The sequence below is a fragment of the Python bivittatus genome, unplaced genomic scaffold (assembly GCF_059951505.1).
Source record: "Python bivittatus isolate LINGU-HERP-01145 unplaced genomic scaffold, Pbiv_v1 ctg000020_np1212, whole genome shotgun sequence".
Taxonomy (NCBI): domain Eukaryota; kingdom Metazoa; phylum Chordata; class Lepidosauria; order Squamata; family Pythonidae; genus Python; species Python bivittatus.
This window is the reverse complement of record NW_028277030.1, coordinates 98942491-98963538: the sequence shown is the minus strand read 5'-3', so window position 1 is coordinate 98963538 and position 21048 is coordinate 98942491. Positions and strand designations below refer to the sequence as shown.

At 41.5% G+C, this 21048-nt stretch overlaps 1 protein-coding gene across 12 annotated transcripts in view; it reads right to left on the bottom strand.

Moving 5' to 3' along the window:
- Positions 1 to 21048, bottom strand: part of SLC29A1 (solute carrier family 29 member 1 (Augustine blood group)) — a 79370-nt gene that overhangs the window by 22641 nt on the left and 35681 nt on the right. For 2 of the 12 annotated variants that reach the window (XM_088145208.1, XM_088145202.1), the window contains exon 3: positions 20313 to 20443. The exons of 9 other annotated variants lie outside the window; for them this stretch is intronic. The gene's annotated coding sequence lies outside the window, so the exon portion shown is untranslated. Of the gene's footprint in view, positions 1 to 7487; positions 7608 to 20312; positions 20444 to 21048 lie in introns of those variants that run through there. One more of the 12 variants, XM_088145215.1, reaches the window with a different exon arrangement.

The window sequence follows — 21048 nt, the reverse complement described above, 5'->3', positions numbered from 1 at the left end:
AGATGGCATGCTATTCTCCACCTTGAAATATTACATGAAAATACTGAATATGGAGAGAAACAGAATATATAATTTCTACAAAGAAAATATTTTTGATATTTTACTGAAAAACAAACTGACATCCAATACCATTGGGGATTTGGAGTAAGTCCCCTTATTATGCAACACCTATAATAAACACCAAGTGTAAGGACAAAAGTTGCTAATGCTCTTTAATCTTTGGATTGAAGAGAGCCAGTTTGGTGTAGTGGCTAAGGTGCTGGCTTAGAAACCAGGAGTTCTAGTCCCGCCTTAGGCATGAAAGCTGGCTGGGTAACTTTGGGCCAGTCACTTTCAGCCGAACCCACCTCACAGGGTTGTTGCTGTGGGGAAGATAGGAGGAGGAAGGAGTATTAGGTATGTTTGCCACCTTGAGTGAGTATTTATTTATTTATTTATTTATTTAATTTTATTTAAAAGTAAATTAAATTTATATATATATATATATATATATATATATATATATATATATAAATAATCTTGATTCCTAAGAATATTCTTACTCAGAAGATGGAACTACAGATCACAAAACTAGACATATTAACAAATGATCACAGAAATTTAAAATTAATAAACTAATAAGATATATCAAAACTATAATTATATCACAAGGGAAAGTTAAAATTTAAAATTTTCCACCAATGTAAGAATCATTGTTGATTCCTATTCTTATTATATCGTTGTTTTTAATCCTAGCATGCAAGCAGCCTAGAACTGACTTTGCAACTGAAGTGGTGTTCAACTTGATTAAAGAAACAAGCAAACCACTTGTCTGTGTCATGACATTTTGTGCCATTATAAAACACTTTGACCCTTGATAAACATTTATCTACCTCTAACACGCTGCAAACCTCAACCAACTGCATTAGACAAGCATTGGGGACGTCTTTTCTTCGCTTTTTTACACAACGCTCCCGTTTCATGATTAAACGGGAGCGTTGTGTAAAAAAGCGAAGAAAAGAAGTCCCCTTAATATGTAACTGCTGATTGCAATGCTTGTCTAAGGAGATATGAGCATTCTATCTGAAATTCAAAAGGATCCCAAAAGATCTTGAACTTGTAGCCTTTCCTGTCTCTTCCTTCCTTCCTTCCTTTGCCTGTTCTTAAACTGATAAATTCTCTGCTCCGGAGATCAAGCGTAGTTGCCTCCACTAGAATCTCTGTACAGTTTCTTTTAAAAAAAAACACAATAGAAGTAAGGAAAAATTGTACAGTAAGACTTTTATAAAAGGTTTATTATATAAACAAACAATTGCTTTGATTTGACAATCAGGACTTTTCTTCATTTAAGGTAAATTAATGCATTATATCCATTGTGCCAAGACACTCCCATGTGGTTTGCTGATATTCAAAGAGACACCACCTCACCACTGTGTCAAAGAATAGTAGCTTCATGAAGAGCCTAACCCTGCAGCCATCCAGCTCAAAGTTAGCCTTTGGTATCTATTCTCAGAGATGACTGAAACCCACACTAACCACCTGTAGTGTCACTGTTCATAACACAGTCTATCTTTGGGATGGATATGCTGGACTTCAATTTCCATAAGTTTCCACCTAGCGTAGTAAATAGCTATGGTGCTACAGGTAATTGCTTTGTAGCCCAACACGCATGATGGGGAACTGTTTGGCTAAAGCTCAAACTGTGTTAAACTCTTTTTTTCTTACTGTCCTCCATATGCAGCTATTACCTCCTCAAGTGTGGACACTGGAGCAACTAATGAGAACAGCCTCTGAATGAAATGGGTGCAAAAGGAGGGTCTGTTTTGTTGCACATCTATTCTGCATTACAACTGACATGACCTTGGAGAGACGTTGTCTGAAGCGTCACTCAAATGAGGCTTGGATGTACCTGAATTTATCCAGTACCTAATAACTGCAAATATAAATAAATCCTACTCCCACATAATCATCCAGAAAAATCGATTGAATGGTCATCCGTTTACCACTGCAGACAAAGTGATTAAAAGTATCGCACTTTCATTAGCCATGGAAATTGACCCCATTACTGAAGTTTTCACTGCAATCTTATAAGACTCAGCATTGTAAATGATAGGAATACTCAATAATAAACATTTTTGTGATAATTTCTTTACTTCTAATGGTTTAAATGCACTCAGCTAATGTAAGCACGTACATCCACTGAAACTTCATTTATAGCCAGCAAGGCTTAGATACTGGTAAAGGAACTGATGAAAGAGCAAATCAGAAACTCATAGGAGTTTGTACTTAACTGTTCAGATTTAAGTATATTTAAAAGAAAAAAAAACATGTACAACAACATGAAATTTAAGTTAATCAGCTAATGCTCAGAGGGGAAGAGATCTGTCCTTTTCGCTTATATAAACTGGCTGCCACAGTGAAAATACCAAAGTTGCTGGCATCATTATATGTTATTCTTTGGAGGGCAAAGCTGGGCCAATTTACGTGGGCTTATTACCTCCAGACCTACATATAAACATTCAGAATAGGCCTTCAGACATCTACATTCTTTTCCTTATGATGGTATAAACTTAAGAGCCACTGGATATTATATTAATGTTGACATCCAAGTCAACACCCAATTTTTCAGAAAGCAGCATGGAAAGCATATACCTAGTTCAGATTTTATTCCACAATCTTCAAAAGGTCTCAGTCACAGCAAATATCAGCCAGAGCCAGATTTCCCTTAGAGACAACTGTCAATATCCAAAAGACTAATTGGTTATTTGTACCCTTCTCCCAGACCTCTAGTTCTAAATACATTCATCGATCAGAGAAATAATTCAACCCAGGACAATTCAGTGTCTGAAATTAATTACACCAGTAATTAGACCTTACCACCCAAGCAAATATTGAGACCTTTTTATCACCTTGTCTAGCTTTTTCCCATCTAAAGCAATCCCATTTCTAGTTCTGCTTCTTTCAGACAATAGGGAAATGGGTCAAATCATACCTTCAAATCTCAGATGGGGGGCGGGAGGACAGGATTAGGCATAAATATTGGCAGGAACAACTCCACCCCTCTAACCTTAGCCCCTCTAAACTTAAAATAACATTGAAATAAAACCCATGCAGAGCTCAGGAGAGTTTGTCACCTCTGCACAGCCTTCAGGCTACATTTGCTAAATGCTCCCGTGGAGTGCCTTTGAGGAATCAACAGTTTTGGTATCTAAGCTGAACCACCTGCTCTTGACAGTTTTCATGGGATGGATAACTGACAAGGGCCCCTTGAGATAAAGGCACAACCCAGAAAAGTAGACAGTGATAACTCTAAGTGTCACGTAATACCTCCTCTGCTGAGTTGCCAAAAACAATAACAGAGAACAACTTAAGGGGACTTGCTCAAAATTTCCTAATGCAGATCAGAAATCCCCTTAATCACCCTGTAATATCAGCTTCAATTAAGATTTGAAATGGAAGGATGTATATTCCTATATGTAGCAATTCTAAACCATGCTGGTACACCTGAATATATAATCCTCCCCCAACCTGGTACCCTCCAGTTTTGGGACTACAAACTACTCTTTATAGAACCAAAGAATAATAGATTTGGAAGCAATCTTTGAGGTCACCTAGTCCAAATCCCTGCTCAATGCAGGGTCCACTAGAACATCTCTCACAGATGACCACTCAGTCTCTGAAGACCTCTACTGAAGGAGAACTCACCACATCATGTGGCAGCCTGTTCCACTGGCTCACAGTTCATACTGTCAGGACATTCCTCCTGACCCTACTTCCTTGCAGTTTTAAGGCACTGATTCTGGTCCTGCCTTTGGGGCAATAGAGACTAAGTCCATTCCTTTGTCTGTGTAACAACCCTTCAGATATCTGTAAACTGCTATCATATTTCTCCCTAGTCAGCTTTTCTGTAGAGGTGAGGGCTATGAAAGATGGAAGTTGTAAAAATAAAAGTTCAACCATTTTGGAGATTATCAAGTCAAGGAAAGCTGGAGTAAACTAAGAGAGTTTTTCTGGAATTATTAGTTCTATTTGGGGATTCAGTTTTTATCCAGAAACATGAGGGCTTGAAAAGCAAAGACGAGCATGATACGTTGATCTTTACAGTATCACTTTCCATGAACTGAAAAAATAACTTATGTACAGGATTTTCTTTTTATCTATGTATTTTCTCTTTTTGAAGAAATCCTGATTTTCCAGAACAATGGATGGGTGAAACTAATATGCCCATCCTTGTTCTCACCCATCATGTGTTGATGTATGAAAAGTGAAACTCCTGAATGGGGCTAATTAATCTTTCTTCTCTTTCAGGTCCTGGCAACTTTTTTAAAAAAAAACATGAATGAAAATCAGAAGATGACAGGAAAATAACCTATAACTTTTGGCAAGCAACACATATGCTGTCACTGAGCTATTGTCCACTCTTTGTATGAGCATATGACCTTGCTCTTAAAAGATCCTAAGGAGGGTAGAGCAGTAACTACAAGGAGCAGCATTGTTATATCACAACCTTGTGGTTAGGAAATAAGTCTCTACAGTGACTTTAATGATGTCCAATTAGTTTTCTGCAAAATCAAACAAACTCAGATCACCTTTTTGTATTGCCATTTGGTGGCTAGAAAGGAAAAAGTGGTTGGCAATGCTGGATTTTTATCTATTGTTTGTTGTACAAATAACTACTTTTAGCATATTGTTATCATCATTATCATACCTTTGTTATTATTATTAAACTTCAACAAAAGTACTATTTAATTTTTAAATTAAAAAAATTAGGAAAGCTGTTATTTTAAGTTGCTATCCTCTGATTGATCCGCATTTTTTTAATGAACACCTGGAAGAGAGACTTTTAAACAAGTTAGGTCTTCCTATTTACTCTCACATGTTGTGAGATAACAAACTTCCCACTCTAACCCCAATTAGATTACTATTTCCCTCTTTTGTCTTAGCAGGCACCCAATACCTGCTAGATGCTGAAATCCTCACTAATATATAAGCTTCCTTTGCTGATGCCTAAACTAATCAACTCTTGGGGGCAGGGAATGAAGGATTACAAAACTTGCCCAACAAAAGCAACCACCTTATGAGTCATGTCTCACTGCAATCCAGACTCATCTGGTGTACTGAGGGGGTGAAACTCCAATGCTGTAAGTATAGGGACCATTTTAATAAATATTTATTAACTGTAAACATCCTGGTGTCTTTCCTAGTGTTCACCTTTTTTGATATCTGACCCACAATTGCACTAACTGGCAACAATTGTGTACAAGGGATTCACTGTCAAGATGTTACAGACCTAAGCAATTTGGAAATTAACACTGACTTGGTTAGAATGTCATGTTTATCTGTGAACAGGGTTATTTGTGTTTGACAATGAAAACTTGATAGGAGTGGGAAGTGGAATCTGAGTTCAGATCACTTCCTTCTTGTAAACCTATGAAAGTAAAATAGTTCTCCCTTCACCCAGGTTCTACCTACTGAAACCCTATTACAACGCTCTGGGAATTATAAAGAGCACAGGATGGCCTCCATGTAACTCACTGGTTGCCTATCCATTATAGCAATCTGTTAGCCTATGGCTAAATAAGGTCTGAGGAGCTACCCTTTCTAAACTACCAAGCTTCTTCTCTAGGCTCTGCCTTCCTTCCCAGTCCCACAAGTTTCCCTTACTCTAACACTAGGAGAAGTTTCATCTATGTGGGACAGGCAAGGGAAAGGTCTATCTTGTATCTCCAGCATCTCTTCCCCTTCCCAGTGCTCAGAGATGCAAGCCCTCTACCATCCCAGCCTGATAAACTCTTTCCTGCATACCCTAAGACTCTCCTAGTGAAAGGCAGTCCTTCTGGGCATAAGTGAAGGGCAAGAGTGATTACTCCTCTTCCTTTTCTCTTTTCATAAAGTTTCCAAAAGAATTTGCAAATTATATTTGCAGGCCTATATATACAAAACCTAGAAGTAAATTCCACTCAAGGACCAAGCTTAAAATGTTATTGGAATGATAAACAAAAGTAACCACAGCTCCGCCTAATTCCATTTTGCCAAACTGCCTTTTCCCTTGGCCTATATTACTCAAATTCTTGCCAAAATATTAATACTGCAAATATTGTACTCAGAAAAAAGTGCAAAGTTCATTCTGAACATCTTAATCACTTTTGTACATGGATATAATTCAAAGCAACTCCTGAAATTCCAGAATACAGAATACCCTCCTTCTGGCTGCAGAGAGACCGACAGCCCCTTCGTTTCTTCCTGAGATATAAATTAAGACAGACACTTGCTGTGTTTTATGCCAGACTACCATTTTGTTCAAAAGCAAACATATATTTTGTGGAGACATGTAAAACATAACATAGCATGTTATAATCAGTATCCTCAAGCTAGAAAGAGGACCCCAACAGATATAATGTTAAGTAATTGTGCCATTCTCCAAATTGCTGAAAATGAACCTTGTCATATATTGAAAAGAGATTTTATTTCAATTTCCTCTTCAGCCTATCTTTAAAAAATGATTACTCATGCTGTTATTGGAGATAATGGAACAGGGAACTTGCTAAGAAAAAGTAATAACAAATCACACTACTCCATTTATATAGAGCGTTCTACATTATTCAGCTGTCATCCAACATCGGGCTGCAGCAGAGATAAAAATGGAAAGCAGGCCAGCCTCTGGACTGCTGAGAAGGTGGTTCCATTATATTTTCCTCACAAGATTCACCAGCATCCATTCCAACAGGCTGCACCCAAGAGGAGGCAGCAAGCAGGGCTACAATTAGGGACAAATCATCATTTGAGCACCTTACTTTGCATAATTTGCATTCCAGCTTATCATAAGACGACTAACAACTTTTGGCTGCGAGGTAAACATCGGAACAGCACTGCCAAGATAAATTGCAGCCATCTCCAAGTATGTGAAAACACCCTGACTCTAGGACTGGAAGGGGAAACAAGGACATAAATTTCTCTTGTCCTGTTATTCTCTTGTTCTTTAAACACAGAGAGATCATACGGTTGCACTAGAGAACCCCTTTTATCCATGGAGGCTCTCAGAGGAAAGAGAGTATTACTTCCCAGTACTCCCCTGATCTTCCTCTGCAAGAGAAAAAGTACAAGGAAGCAGAGGAACAATTTGAAAACTGTTTCTGGTGTTTTCTATGCGTGATGTACAGAAAAAGCTCCCTGATTCCCATGGAACAATTTTAACAGTTTAATTGGACCATTTATTTTGGTTTCAACATAGCGCCTTTTCAGTGACATCTACCTTTTCTTTGGTTAGCTTTAAACAGAACCCCAAAACTCGTTTATCTTACCTGTTTCTCCATAGTAGTTTTATCATGTTTAGTTTCATCTGACCTTTTCACACGTTCTATTATATTGGTTATTTTTGTTTGGATTTTGTTGTTTTCGATTGCTTATGGGTGGGCTTCACAGGGACTGAGCAGAAGACAGATTTTATAAACAAAGAACAAACAAACATTTCCTTCCATTTTAAACTTGGCCTCATTCTTTGGACTTACTTGCATTGTAAAACCTGGTGTGACAGCAACATTCCCACATTCCCAAGTTGGCTGCTAGCTTATAAATCAAAGTTGTAAAGCTGAGCCAAGGAAGGCTTGAGGCAGACTACAGTACTGGCTCTATTAAAGAATTAAAATAAACAAATTAAAGTATGCCTTTAACTCCTATTAGGAAAGCACACATTGCTAATTTACTCCTAGTTCACAGGACCATTTCTATGCAATGACCAATACACTTTTGCACAATCTTCCTCCCTGCTGCAGGTATGGGCTTGGCCAACGTGGAAAGGTTGATGTGTAGCTGTGTTATTCCCAGGAGCCCCCAATTTGTGTCTTTCATATAGCTGTCTTTGCTGATTGGATACCAAATTGCCTAGAAAGAGTTATTTATTTATTTGTTTGTTTTTCGAATTTAGACACCACCCATCACACAAGGAAGTGACTCTGGGCGGTTTACAATAAAAACAACAAATAAATATTAGTTAAAATACAATAAAAACAGTATAAAATACAGTAAAACCAAACACATACATAAATAATAATATCTTCCAAGATGCTGGTGACAGAAAAAATATTAACATATGGGAGCATCTTCAAGGTGCTAGCCATCCCCAGGGTTGGTCACCCCTTTTCTTGCCCCGTGCAAGTTGGCAGAGCCAGGTCTTGACTGCTTTCCAGAAGGATAAGAGAGTAGGGGCCTGCCTCACCTCTGGGGGAAGGGTATTCCATAGGGCAGGGTCCACGGAAGAGAAGGCTCTCTTTCTGGGCCCCGCCAGTTGACATTCTTTCATCGATGGAGTCCGCAGCATACTCTCTCTGCTTGACCGGGTGGGACGGGTCAATATAATGGGGGTGAGATGGTCCCTCAGATAACCCAGTTCCATGCCATGTAGGGCTTTAAAGGTGATAACCAACACCTTGAATTGGACCCGGAAGCAAACGGGGATCCAATGCAGCTTGCGCAGCAAAGGCGTAACATGTGCCATCTTTGGGGCACCCAAAATTGCCTGCGCGGCTGCATTTTGAACCAGCTGTAGCTTCTGGATACTTTTCAAGGGTAGCCCTGTGTAAAGCACATTGCAATAGTCTATACGGGAGATGACTAGGGCATGACTGACTGACTGGAGGGACTCCCAATCCAGGAAAGGATGTAACTGGTGCCCAACACGTAGCTGAGCAAAGGCTTCCTGGCCACGACTTCCACCTGCTCTTTGAGCAGGAGTCATGAATCCAGGAGGACCCCCAGATTACGCATTGAGGCTGTCTGGGGTAGTGCCACCCCATCCAGAACCAAAGATGGTAAACTTCTGGATACAGAGAAGCCCCCAACCCACAGCCACTCCATCTTACCAGGTTCAGCTGAAGCCTGTTGCTCCCCATTCAGACCCCCACAGCCTCCAGGCACCGTGAAAGGGTAGTCAGAGCATCACTCAGATCGCCTGGGATGGAGATGTATAACTGGGTATCATCTGCATATTGATGATACCTCATCCCATGGTGGCGGATGACCTCATCCAGTGGTTTCATGCAGATGTTAAAAAGGAGCAGGGAAAGTACCAAACCCTGCGGCACCCCATAAAGGAGGGGATGCGGGCTGGACCTCTTGTTCCTTATCTACACCAGTTGGGACCAGCCCTGGAGGAAGGAGGTGAACCAGCACAAAACTGGGCCACCCACTCCCAACTCCCCGAGCTGACCCAAAAGGATACCATGGTCGATGGTATCAAAAGCCGCTGAGAGGTCAAGAAAAGTGAGGATGGATGCACTACCCCCATCCCGCTCCCACCAGAGAGCATCCAAAAGCATGACCAATGCTGTTTCAGTCCCAAATCCAGGCCTGAAACCTGACTGAAAAAGGTCCAGATAATCTGTTTCATCCAGGATCCCCTGGATGAAAATTGTCCAGTACAGTGGGATCCAGTGATGGTTTCTTAAGGAGGGGGTGTACCAATGCCTCTTTAAAGGCCACTGGAAACACTTCCTCTCTCAAGGATGAATTCACCATCACCTGGACCCATCCACACGTCACCTTCTGAGCTGTCTTAACCAGCCAGGAGGAGCATGGATCTAATTGACAGGTGGTGGCATTTACAGCCTGGAGGTCTCTGTCCACTTCCTCAGGCTCAACAGGATCAAACTGTTCCCAGATAACAGGGTAAGTACCCCAAGCATCTCCACAGGCCATGCCACAAGCTTGGTATCCAACTGGGAACATATCCAAGCAATTTTACCCTCCAGATGCCCAGAAAACTCCTCTGCGCAGCCCTGTAGGTGGGTCACTGGGTCCACCTTTCCCAGAAGAGACTGGGTAATCTTAAACAGGGCCGATGCAATAAGAGTGGAGAAATGTTGATGTTTCGCCACTCTTACCATCACAAGGTAGACCTTAATAGCGGCTCTAGCCTGTGTTCGGTTGGATTCGGTCCTTGTTTTCCTCCAGCGGCGCTCTAGACATCTCTTAATCCTTTTCAGAACCCTCAACTCCTCGGTACACCATGGGGAGTATCAGGCTCGATGGGTCAAGAAAGGTCTCAAGGGTGCAATCTTGTCCAAGGCCTCGGCACCTTTCTATTCCAGGTGGTGGCCAGGGCCTCCACTGGACCATGCAGCAGATCCTCGGGTATAGTCCCCAGTTCCCTCTGGAACCCCATTGGGTCCATCAGTCACCAGGGGCGGACCAATCGAATGGATCCTGCCTCCCTGCAGAGGGGGGTGGTATAGGAGAATCTCAAGGCCACCAGGGCATGATCAGACCATGACAAGGGGGACAGATGTAATTCCCCCTTCAGATCACATTGCCACTGCTCAGACAAGAAAATCAAATCTGGTGTGAACCCACTGTCCCGAGTCGGATTGTGAATAATCTGGGACAGGCCCATGGCCACCATGGTAGCCATGAACTCCTGGGCTGCCTCTGAGGCACGTCCCAGGGACAGCAGATAAAAGTTCCCCAGAACCATAAGTCTGGGGACTTGTCTGGGGACATAAGTCTGGGGACTCCCCAGAACCATAACCACAGCCCCGAGACTGCCTTCAGCAGCTCAGGCAGGGAGGTTGCTACACAGCAGGGAGGCTGGTACAGTAGCAAGAATCCCAACTGTTCTCGCAAGCCCAACTTCAGGAATAGGGTCTCACAACCGGCCACTTGTGGAGCAGCACTCCTGAAGGTCAATAGAGACTCCTGGATGACAACCTCTACCCCTCCTCCACTGCTCTGAGGTCTCGGCTGGTGCCAAACCATAAACCTGGTTGGGCACATTTCTGAAAGGGGAACCCCCCCCCTTCAGGGCCCAGCCAGGTCTGAGTAATACACACCAGGTCGGCCCACTCCTCAGTGATCAGATCACATATAAGGGGGGGCCTTGTTGCCTGACCTGGAATTAACCAGCTGCAGCCGAAAGGCAGGGCTGCCATGGATCTGCTGTCTGGGGCTTGGGTCTGAATACAGAGGGCCGGAACATGCCACTAGTAACAAACACTGGGGGTGCCTTCCCCCAGAGTGGCCCGCCCTCTGACTCCCATCATAACATCCCTGCCCGCCACCACCTGAATAGTGTAACCCCCCCCTAACTTCCCCAGCGCCTCCATTTCCCCCCAATCTCCGACCCCCAGTTTCCCTGGTTAGGGGGCCTTCCATCCAACCATACACCAACATGCACTTCAATCAATCAGAGGGTGGTGGTGGGCTCGGCACTTCAGCTACTGCTCTCAGCACCGTCAGAACCCTAACCCCCACCCCGTTCATTCATTATCACCCACTGTGCCTCCTTCACCGGCCTCTCTCACTAGCCACCAGGGGGCACCCAATCTACTCTCTCTCCCTCCCCGACTCTCACTCAGGGAGGATGAGTATCCTCACAACACTCACACCCTCATTCATACTCCATACATTCACCCTTGGGCCCCCCTCCCTATCTCTCACACTAGGGAAGGGTACTCCAACTCTCACACACAGGAGGGATCCCCACCCACCTTTGCCCTCTCTGCATAGCCTATAGGGGCCAGTTGAGTTGACCACCTAGCCCACTCCTCAGGTTGCACCTCAGACCATGTCTCTGGCCAATTTTCAGGCCTTGGGCCGTCACCACCAATTCTTCAGCTATTGCCCCCAGTCCCATTTGAAGTACCACTGTTGCTCCAGTGCCAGTCTGGTAAACCTTCCATCGTTTGAACTGTCCTGGCCCTACTCTGGCTGTTCTCCAGGCCACTGCAGACCAGGCCTCCCTTCAGGGGACTTGCTCCGTCACTCGTCTCAGGCTGCTTGCTCTGTTGTTCCGCTCAGCTGTGCAGCCCAGCTCTGTCAGCCTCCGACAAGCTCTTGCCAGCCTCTGCCAAGTCACACCAGCCTCCACCAGGCTCCACCGGGTGTGACCTGGCACCCCAAGCCACTCGCCATGCCACTCAACCCAGCTTGGCCACTGCGCTGTATCTTAGGATTGGGGCCACTCACCACCACCCCCGTTGCGCTGCTCACCCATACAGCCCGGCTCACTGTGCAGCCCGATTCTGCCAACCTCCACTGAGCTCCACCATTATGTGTTATTACTTCACTTTGATTACTGGATACTTGGCATGGTCCAAAAACACAGAAGCCATGCTGTTCCTAATAGCAGATCATCTTTATCTGATGAGCAAACAAGGCAGTGGAGAGCCAGTTTGGTGTACAGGTTAAGGCACCAGGCTAGAAACATAGGAACAAAGCCAGTTGGGTGACCTTGGGCCAGTCCCTCTCTCTCAGCCCTAGGAAGGAGGCAATGGCAAACCACTTCTGAAATCTTGGCAAGAAAACTGCAGGGACTTGTCCAAGCAGTCACCAGGAGTCAAGACTCACTCAAAGACACCAACCCCCCCCCCAAAAAAGAGCAGCATTACACAACAGTCAAATGTAGTGAGGATATTTGTCAAGGTACTGTTTTGTCAAAGGCATCTTCAGCCAGTTTACCCTAAGCACTTTCCCCCAACACTGTCACAATTGCTTGTTCCCACAGTTTGCACCCATTCCCAATTAATTCATCAGATTGTTGCTCTCTGTATATTCAATTTTGTCCCAAGGTATTTTTAAGACGACTTTTGCAGTGATTAAAATTTCCTAAACTATTTAGTTTTAAGTGCTCTACAGTAGTGATATAGCACCATTATAATTTTTATTAGTAGGGATAGTTTTTAGAATCACAGTTGCAGTACAACTGCAGTAGCTCATGACAACTGCTCATACTATACACATACAATAAAGCACCTGTGATTTTTCCCACTCCATCTACTTCTCTGACCATTAGAACAGCAAGCAGTATTTTGTGTCACCAGATTATTTTATAAAAACATTGTACTGCATTCATTATTAGCTCCCACCTTGACTCCCTTCTGGAAACAGCTCTTCTAGAGGGTGTTTGGGCCATGATACTATCTCGGTTGGGTTTATAAATTGGTTTTATAAATTGTGTATTTTAAAATAATTGTGTATTTTATCTTTGTGAACTGCCAAGAGTCCCTCAGGATTGTGACAATTTACAAATATATAAATGAAATTGTGTGTCCACTAAGCAACCTATACATTTAGAAACAAATGGCACAGTGGTGGCCCCCAATGTGGATGCTGTCTTCTGTATTTTCATGTGTACTTCATTTTATTGTTTAGTCAAAAGAAAAAGCTGCTTACATGAAAGATTCAAACACCCTAGCACCTTTCTAAAAGTATGCTATTTCTGAATTTTTCTAGTATTAAATGCTTTTAAAGTGAGGAGCTCTGAGGTCATTTAAGAGTTTTCTTCAATGCTGTGGCTCTAGTGCTTAGAATCTCTAAGGCCCTAGGCTGGAGCAGGCTGCTGAACAGGACAGCAGTCTAAATTACTAAAGTAAGCAATTTCTTAATGCATTTCAGCTTGGAAATGATGAACTGATGAATGGTCTCATATTCAGCAAAACAATGAGCAAAGAAAGAACACCACTTGTCCTGGAGAAAAACATAATGAGAAGAAAGTATTTTTAAATTTTTTATTTAGTCCTACATAGACATTAAAAAAACAACAACACTACACAATCATTAAAAGGACGTCAGAAGTCATTCAGTCTACCACCTCAGTATGGGATCTGCTAAACCATTTCAGACAGAAGGCTATCTGTCCTCTATTTGAAGACCTCCAGTGAAAGGGAACATAGCATTTCATGATGCAACCTATTCCACTAGTTGAACAACTCTCACCATCAGGAAATTTCTTCTAACTCTATTTCCCTGTAGTTTCTGGTCCTGCCATCTGGGGCAAAACAGAACAAATCCATACCCTCTTTTGTATGAGAACTCTAGAAATCTGAAGACTGCTACCATTATCTCCCCTTATTCTTTCTTCTGCAGGGTAAACATATTCACTCAATAATATTCTCCAAGCTGATATGGAAACATTAATGTATACAGTACTTTCTGGATGTGGTCATTCAGCCAGATATTGTCAGGCCTAGCCCCAGGAACTCCAAGAAACCATGCAAATTCAGTCCAGCTATGTTTATTAGCTACAACCTCTAGCAAGAATCTTCCCAGACTAAAACCCCAGCTCCCAAAGTCCTCCAGCCACAACACTGTGAATTCCTCAGGGAGGTGCCAGTCTCATCCTCTTGATCCTCCCATGCGGTTCTGGCGAGCTAAGAAAATGTTTGTCTCCCTGAGCTCGGCCTTCATAATTCCATTCCATCACAGATATGACTGTATCTAATTACTGTATTATCAAGCCCATATTTTACTATTTTATTAATAAAACTATGAGGTTTTGTCAAACACTTTGCTGAGGTCAAAGTACATACACTATATCCATGACATCCCCTATCTATTAATCTAATAATTCTGACAAAAAAAGAGAGGAAATTAGTTTGACATGGCTTGTGACAACAAACCCATATTGATTCTTGTTAATTTTTGTGCTCCTATCCATATGTCCATAAACATACTGTTTAATAATCTGCTCAAGGACCTTGCCCAGTGTATACTATAATTCCCCTGGTCCTCTCCTTCCCTGTTGAAGGCAAGGACAATATTTTCTCCTCTAGTCTTCTGGGATCTTGCCATTTCTCCATTTCTCAAAGACTACAGTTAGTGGTTCTACAATCACCTCTGCTAATTTCTTCAGTGCCGTAGGATAAAATTAATCTGGCCCTGAACACTGCAGCCCACAATACTTTGTATTACTGTGCAAGGCCAGGGTGCCCAAGTGCCATGTAGACCCATAGGCAGGGCCATGAGAAGCACTTCAGGAAAGAGTGGCAGGGAGGTAGCAGCCTGGCAGCTACCTTAGTTCAACCCAGTGGGTCTCCCAAAAACAGCACAGCTTGTTTAGCAGGCAGTGCAGGTGGCACGCCAAGGCTTCTCATGTTGAACAACACTCCCATCCAGAAACTGCTGCCTAATTTTGCACTCGGAACCATCTGATGCTTATCGGGCACTTATTTGAAGAGATGATAGAATAGTGGCCAAGCAGCTATGTGTCACAAGTGAACTGCACAGAAACGATCCTTTAGAAAACTCTACAAATCTCTTTTTTCTCTTATGCTCACCTCCAGCCAAACAGATTTGGTAGATTTTTGATACAATAAAATAATTTATGCTGCTTGTCTGACAACGATACTTTCAAAATAATATTGCCTGCCTCAAGTCTATGGCAGCTTCCAAATGTAGCTTTTATTGCGTGCTTGTCCTGTCTCATCACAGGGTGATGAAACATCCAGATATTACCTTCCATTTGTAATCCTTCATGTTTTCTTATCACTTCCTCCATCCTTTTTCTTAAAAGAAGAGGAACAAGAATAGCTATACTATACAATGTCTTCACTGGAAGTACACTAAGCCATTTGTATGACAACATCCCAAGTTTCTATTTGTTTCTCTTATATTTTTATATGAAAAGCACAGCTCTCTCCCTAGCAACTGTTTATATTAACTGAAATATAATACAACTAGCAGAGCACGAGTGATGAAATATAATTATATTTCAGGTGAAACCAACCAGGTCGTAAGTTTTGATCCATATCTTTATAGGTACATTAACCACTGCCATCCATGCTGAAATGCCAAACAACTGTGCAATATAATTTTCTGCATTATACCATGGTTTTTCTACTTCCTCAGCTATTATCTTAATCCTTGTAAAAATCCCGCATAGCAAGCAAAATAATGCAAGGACATTTATGCAATATCACACATGCACACTCCAGAAGCCTGCAAGTTTGCATTACACTCCTAACCATTCAAACCAAATTCAAAATTCAAACCAGTACTGTAGCATATGGATAACCACTATTCTTTCATTCCCCTACTGAAATTAAATCAATCCAGCCAAATAGCTGATGATAACACAATCTGGGATGTACCACAGAACAAAAATAATTGTGAACATCTCATGCTGGCAAACTTGGTACTAAGAAACTTAAAAGTCTGCTTGGTAGGGAAAAAAGACACTCCCCCATCTGGATAAAGGTCCAGGTTTTCATTCAGTTATTATTCATGCCTAGTTGTTCCCTTCCAGATGTATGAGGCATCTGGTCTTCTCCAATTCAGCATAGGGGGCACTTTGAAACCTTGCAGCTGGTTCTAATTCAGAGATAATGCAGTTGAAACCAAAATTCAGTACAAAATGTTCTATGAGCTAAAAATATTTTTTCCAAAGAAAAAAGAAATTGAAGCTGAGAGTGACAGGCATAGCTGTTGTGGTCATGATTGATCTCACAAAAAGACTGACACTTAGTTTGGTAGGCAATTATTACTGGAGGAACATCTGATTTATGGCTTTGTTTCAGCTTAATTCATGAGACAGCAAGGACTAAAAGTTGGGTCCATTTCAAGCCAAACTCCTACCCATCCATTCACACCACATTAAACCAATATTCAAACTGCAAAAAGAGATGGGATGAATGCAAAAGCAAATATTAGCGGGCACAGCATCATGAATTCTAATGCCAAACCCATGGACAGAAATAGTAGTTATCGAGGGGAAAGAAAGGACAAAAGAGCAAGCATGCAAATGGATGCAAAAGAGCTGCCAAACATCTGAAAAACACCCCTACCAGCTGCCAATAATATCACTAATCGGTAAAAGTGGAAAGGAAAAAGAGCACACAGCAAACCTCCACTATCGCTGGAAACTGCAACTGTTTAAGAAATATTTTCTTACCCTCCGCAGAGCTGTAGAACCTCAGAAGGATTGTCTAATCTACCCTCCAGCTATAATTCAATTCATTCCCTCAAAAGACACTGCTGTCTTTACACATAGCATTAGGTCATGACTTGTTAATCACAATGGCTAAACCATAAATGACTGGGCTACCCAATCAGCAGTATTCAACAGCAAAGGCCAAGTGAGACTTCCATGGAAGTCTAATGATCCAAAATAGTGTAGCCATGTCTACCACAGCCCACCCCACAACTTTAAACAGAAATACCTGGCTTTCGATCTTCCCCTGTGTGTACCACCACTTCTATTCCTCCAAACTAAGTTGATGTGTTTGCTGAGGTATATATTTTCCTAAGAAAGATGCAAGAATAATGATTGCTAGCAGACTGGATCATGACAAAGTAGCAGACCAAGCAGAACTCAGGACTACCCTATACATCCTTCTTTTTCTTAGTTGTTTGTCCCACTTGTTTGCACTGTGGTTGCCAAGTTCACACAGCAGTATCATCAAGGCATGATGTGATGAAGAGTTGGTTCCTCAACCTGATGCTGGTTTGGGGCTGAGAGACACTGACTGGTTGAGGGTCAAGTTGGTTTTTGTGCCTAAGGGAGGAATTGAATCTGATCTCCCTGCTCCTAATCCAGTGCCTTAACCACTAACACACACTAGCTCTCACGACTACCATATATGAGCTGCAAAAATCTATTAAATGGCAGGAAATGACCACTAAATGGCAAGAAATGCAAGTTTCTATATCTTTTGGCTGCCAGTGATACTCCAATTTTTTGCAGCCCATATATGGTAGCTTTAACACAGCTTTAAATTTGGAATAATCAGGCAATAACAAAGCAAACTATCTGATAAAAAAAGAGAGGAAAGATGGGTGGAAGAGGTGGGGCAACTTGATACATCTACACACTACCTACTATAGACACACAGCAGATATGGACACATGGCAGCTTTGGACTACGGCATAGACAGAGATAGTGACAGAACGCTTGAAGAACAGTGAATTAGCAGGAGGCCCTTTAGGGATGGAGGGCTGCCATCTAGGCATGGATGTAATAGAAAGTAGTGGAGCAGCTGCTTTCTAGCAGTGCCTGCTTTATCTCAATTTAAGCTATGTGTGCATTCATACATAAAAGAGTATTAAAAGTTGTTTAAATCTGCCATTCTCTTTCACAAATGATATAAAGTATAGGCATAGGATGCATGTTGAAGGAGAGCCCACAATAGCCGAACTCTAATGCATTCTCTTATACCACTAGAACCACGTTGGCAGTTATTCGATTTGCAGACTTTGATGGGTGCTAACTGGCTGCAAATCAAGCTTCAAGGATCAATCCAGCTCCCCTTCTTTATAAAAGGCAGAATCATATGACAAGACTTTAGCCTGACCTCATTTTGTTGTATGGGGATTTTGCCAAATTACAAGCTAATTCCTCTTGGGACTAGACCACTTGCCTTGGATGAAGCAACCCTCCCTTTTAGTTGTTGCTTTTGGAACTAGACTTCTGCCTGCCCTGGACTATGTTTATTTAGCACTGATTATTACTGGCTTGAAAAGCGCCTTGCCCTGGACATCTAAGCTGATTGCTCGCATTCTGCCCCTAGTGGGCTCTGACACTCACCTTCTTGCAATATCAACAACCTGCAGGAATAATACAACAAATAAAAGCTGGGTGACCGTAACAAGTATTGGCTGAGTATGCTGCATTTTGTGTTGTTCTCCACCAGTAGAAATGGAAAATCTCAGAACAATTGGTGCAAAGATTTTCCAAGAAAAAAAACTGAACTGCTGCCCTGTATATTATGGAAGTTGTACCGTTCTTGCCCAGATTTCACATCATCTACAATAACCCAAGTCAAAGATCCTGGGAGAGCATGGAATAGAAGATATATAGCATGGAGTAAGGCTAGTAAGGCCCATTCAGATAGTGGTACAAAAGGAAATGTAAATATCCTTGAGTTGGCTACCAGACTCATCCTGACTTTTGGCTAACATAGACTAACAAGACTAGCTCTCCTCCTACAATGTCAATCCTTAGTGCTCTATTAGTTTTACTAATGGAACCCTCTTTGAATAACCTACCTAAATTGAAATTCAAACTGGAAATTCTATTATAGATATAAGCAGTGGCCCATTATGGAATATGAACTCATGGGGAAGACATCCACAAGTCACTCTACTAGAATGAGAATTGTCACTTATGAGGCTTTAAAATTCATGCTATTAGCTTATTTTCCCTTCCTACTACTTACTGTGGTATCTTTTCTCGCTCTCTCTTTTTTAAATAATACCTTTCTTGACATGTTTTGCTGAGATTTTATTTTGTGTGAGTTACTTTAAGGACCATCTGATCAAGAAATGAGGTATCAGTGGAATGAAAAGTATGGCTTAATAGTGAACTATGGTGTCTTGAAGGAGTCTCATATAGCAGGACTGGGAAAGAGGCTTGCTAGATTTCTAAAAAACAAAACAATTTCCAGCAAGATAAAAGGAATCTATTAGAGAACCTTAAATGGTTCATGGATTTGGCTAACCTGTTCATTCTAACCAGTCCTCTTCACTAACACCTCTGCATACTATCTTCCTTCAGTCAGAAAAGTTTATAATAATATCTTTTCAGGAAATTACCTCTAGCTTCATTAAAGGCTTGTAGCCCCATCTTCTTCCTAGAGTTAGAATTCAGCATTGAGCAATGAGCATCAGTGTCACCCACAACCTCACCAGCTGTTTACAGCCATGGGATAAATTTTGAATAGCACCCAAATAGGCACATTAGCGTTCTTCTACAGCTCCCATTTATAGCTAAATTACTCTCAATATCCCATAAACATTTTGCCTATAAACCTTAGTTAACTCGATAGTGCAAATAGTAATAAATTCTACATTAATACTTATTTCCTGAAAATATCTCATTTTTAAGCAAATGGCTCTCACATTCCATTACATGTAAAATGTACAAACAGTGCTTACTAAAGAAAACAGTGTAGGCCTTTCCTTCCAAGTAAATGCACTTACATTTGGGTACAATTAAATAAGCTTTATCATTATTTGTATTCTTTCCACTGTTTATTTGAGTGCACTATTTACATATACAGCTGTAAATCAGAGACTGTTTTGAAACACCGTGTTCATTATCCAGTTTAGCCAGTAAGGCTTAGCACTGACATTTAGGACTCTAACAGAGATGTTATTCTTGAATTGAAAGCATGATTGGGAGCAGGAGATTCTAGTTCCCAGATCTGGACAGGTTGAAAGTGTTCTCAGGAATAGTAAATATTACTATTTACTATTTACTTACTATTTACTTACTGTACTATTAATACATTTATTAGAGGAGAAAATAACCACAGTGCACTTCAGAAAAGACATGAACACTCTCATTAATGATCCCAGCAGCTGATGGAAGGACAAACATACTGCCTCTGATGCTGGAGATTACATATAGCCATCACACCTAGAAGCCATTAATAACATTATTCTCTGTCTGTTCACTAATCTAACAAGAGACATTTGTTTTTACAGTACAGCCAAAATCAGTTATATTTTCACTGAACATTGGTGCTTCTTTTATATGGAATCTCTGCAGCATGGCTGAGAAAAAAAGAATAAGAAGGTAGCAGTAATTAACTACATGTAACCCAGCAGAAAAATATCACTCTTACCAGATTCTGTGCCAAGTAACTAAGGCGTGGTTAGAATGAACGTGACAAAAAGCAGGGAAACCAAACTGTTGAATCAGGTGTATCTCATGTGATAAACAAACAGCCAGGCTGGTCCTTACAATTCTTAGAAACTGGAAAACAAGTAGAAGGTTCAAGAGTACTGCTAGATCCTAGACCACCTGAACTCCAACAAGATGCAGATTGAAATTCTTAAGGCTGCTTTTTTTCTTCACTACCTCAGTGAATGTAAATTCAGTTTAGTTATTCCTTACCACTGGAAGAGATTTCAGGAAGGGTATTACTCAAACACAACTGTAATGCAAGTGATTTAACTGTCATGGTTCTCTTCTCAAGGTATTATAGTTCTGAAAGCAGCACATGACACAACTGTCACAATCTGCAGTCCCAGAGGAGATCACTTGCCAGAACCCAAGAGAACTAAACTGTTTAGGGCAGTGTTTCTCAACCTTGGCAACTTGAAGATGTGTGGACTTTAATTTCCAGAATTCCCCAGCCAGCCATGTTCACTATTCTGGGAGTTGAAGTCCACATGTCTTCAAGTTGCCAAAGCTGAGAAACACTGGTTTAGGGCATTCCCTTTAACAAGAAATTCAAGCTAGTGAAAAGGAGGCAATGAGAGGAAATTTAGCAGATTAGCCCTCCTTACATGATCAAAAAAGGCCTGAATGTGCAAAATAGCCCTGAAAACTGGGGGAAGGGGGTTGAGAATAAAAAA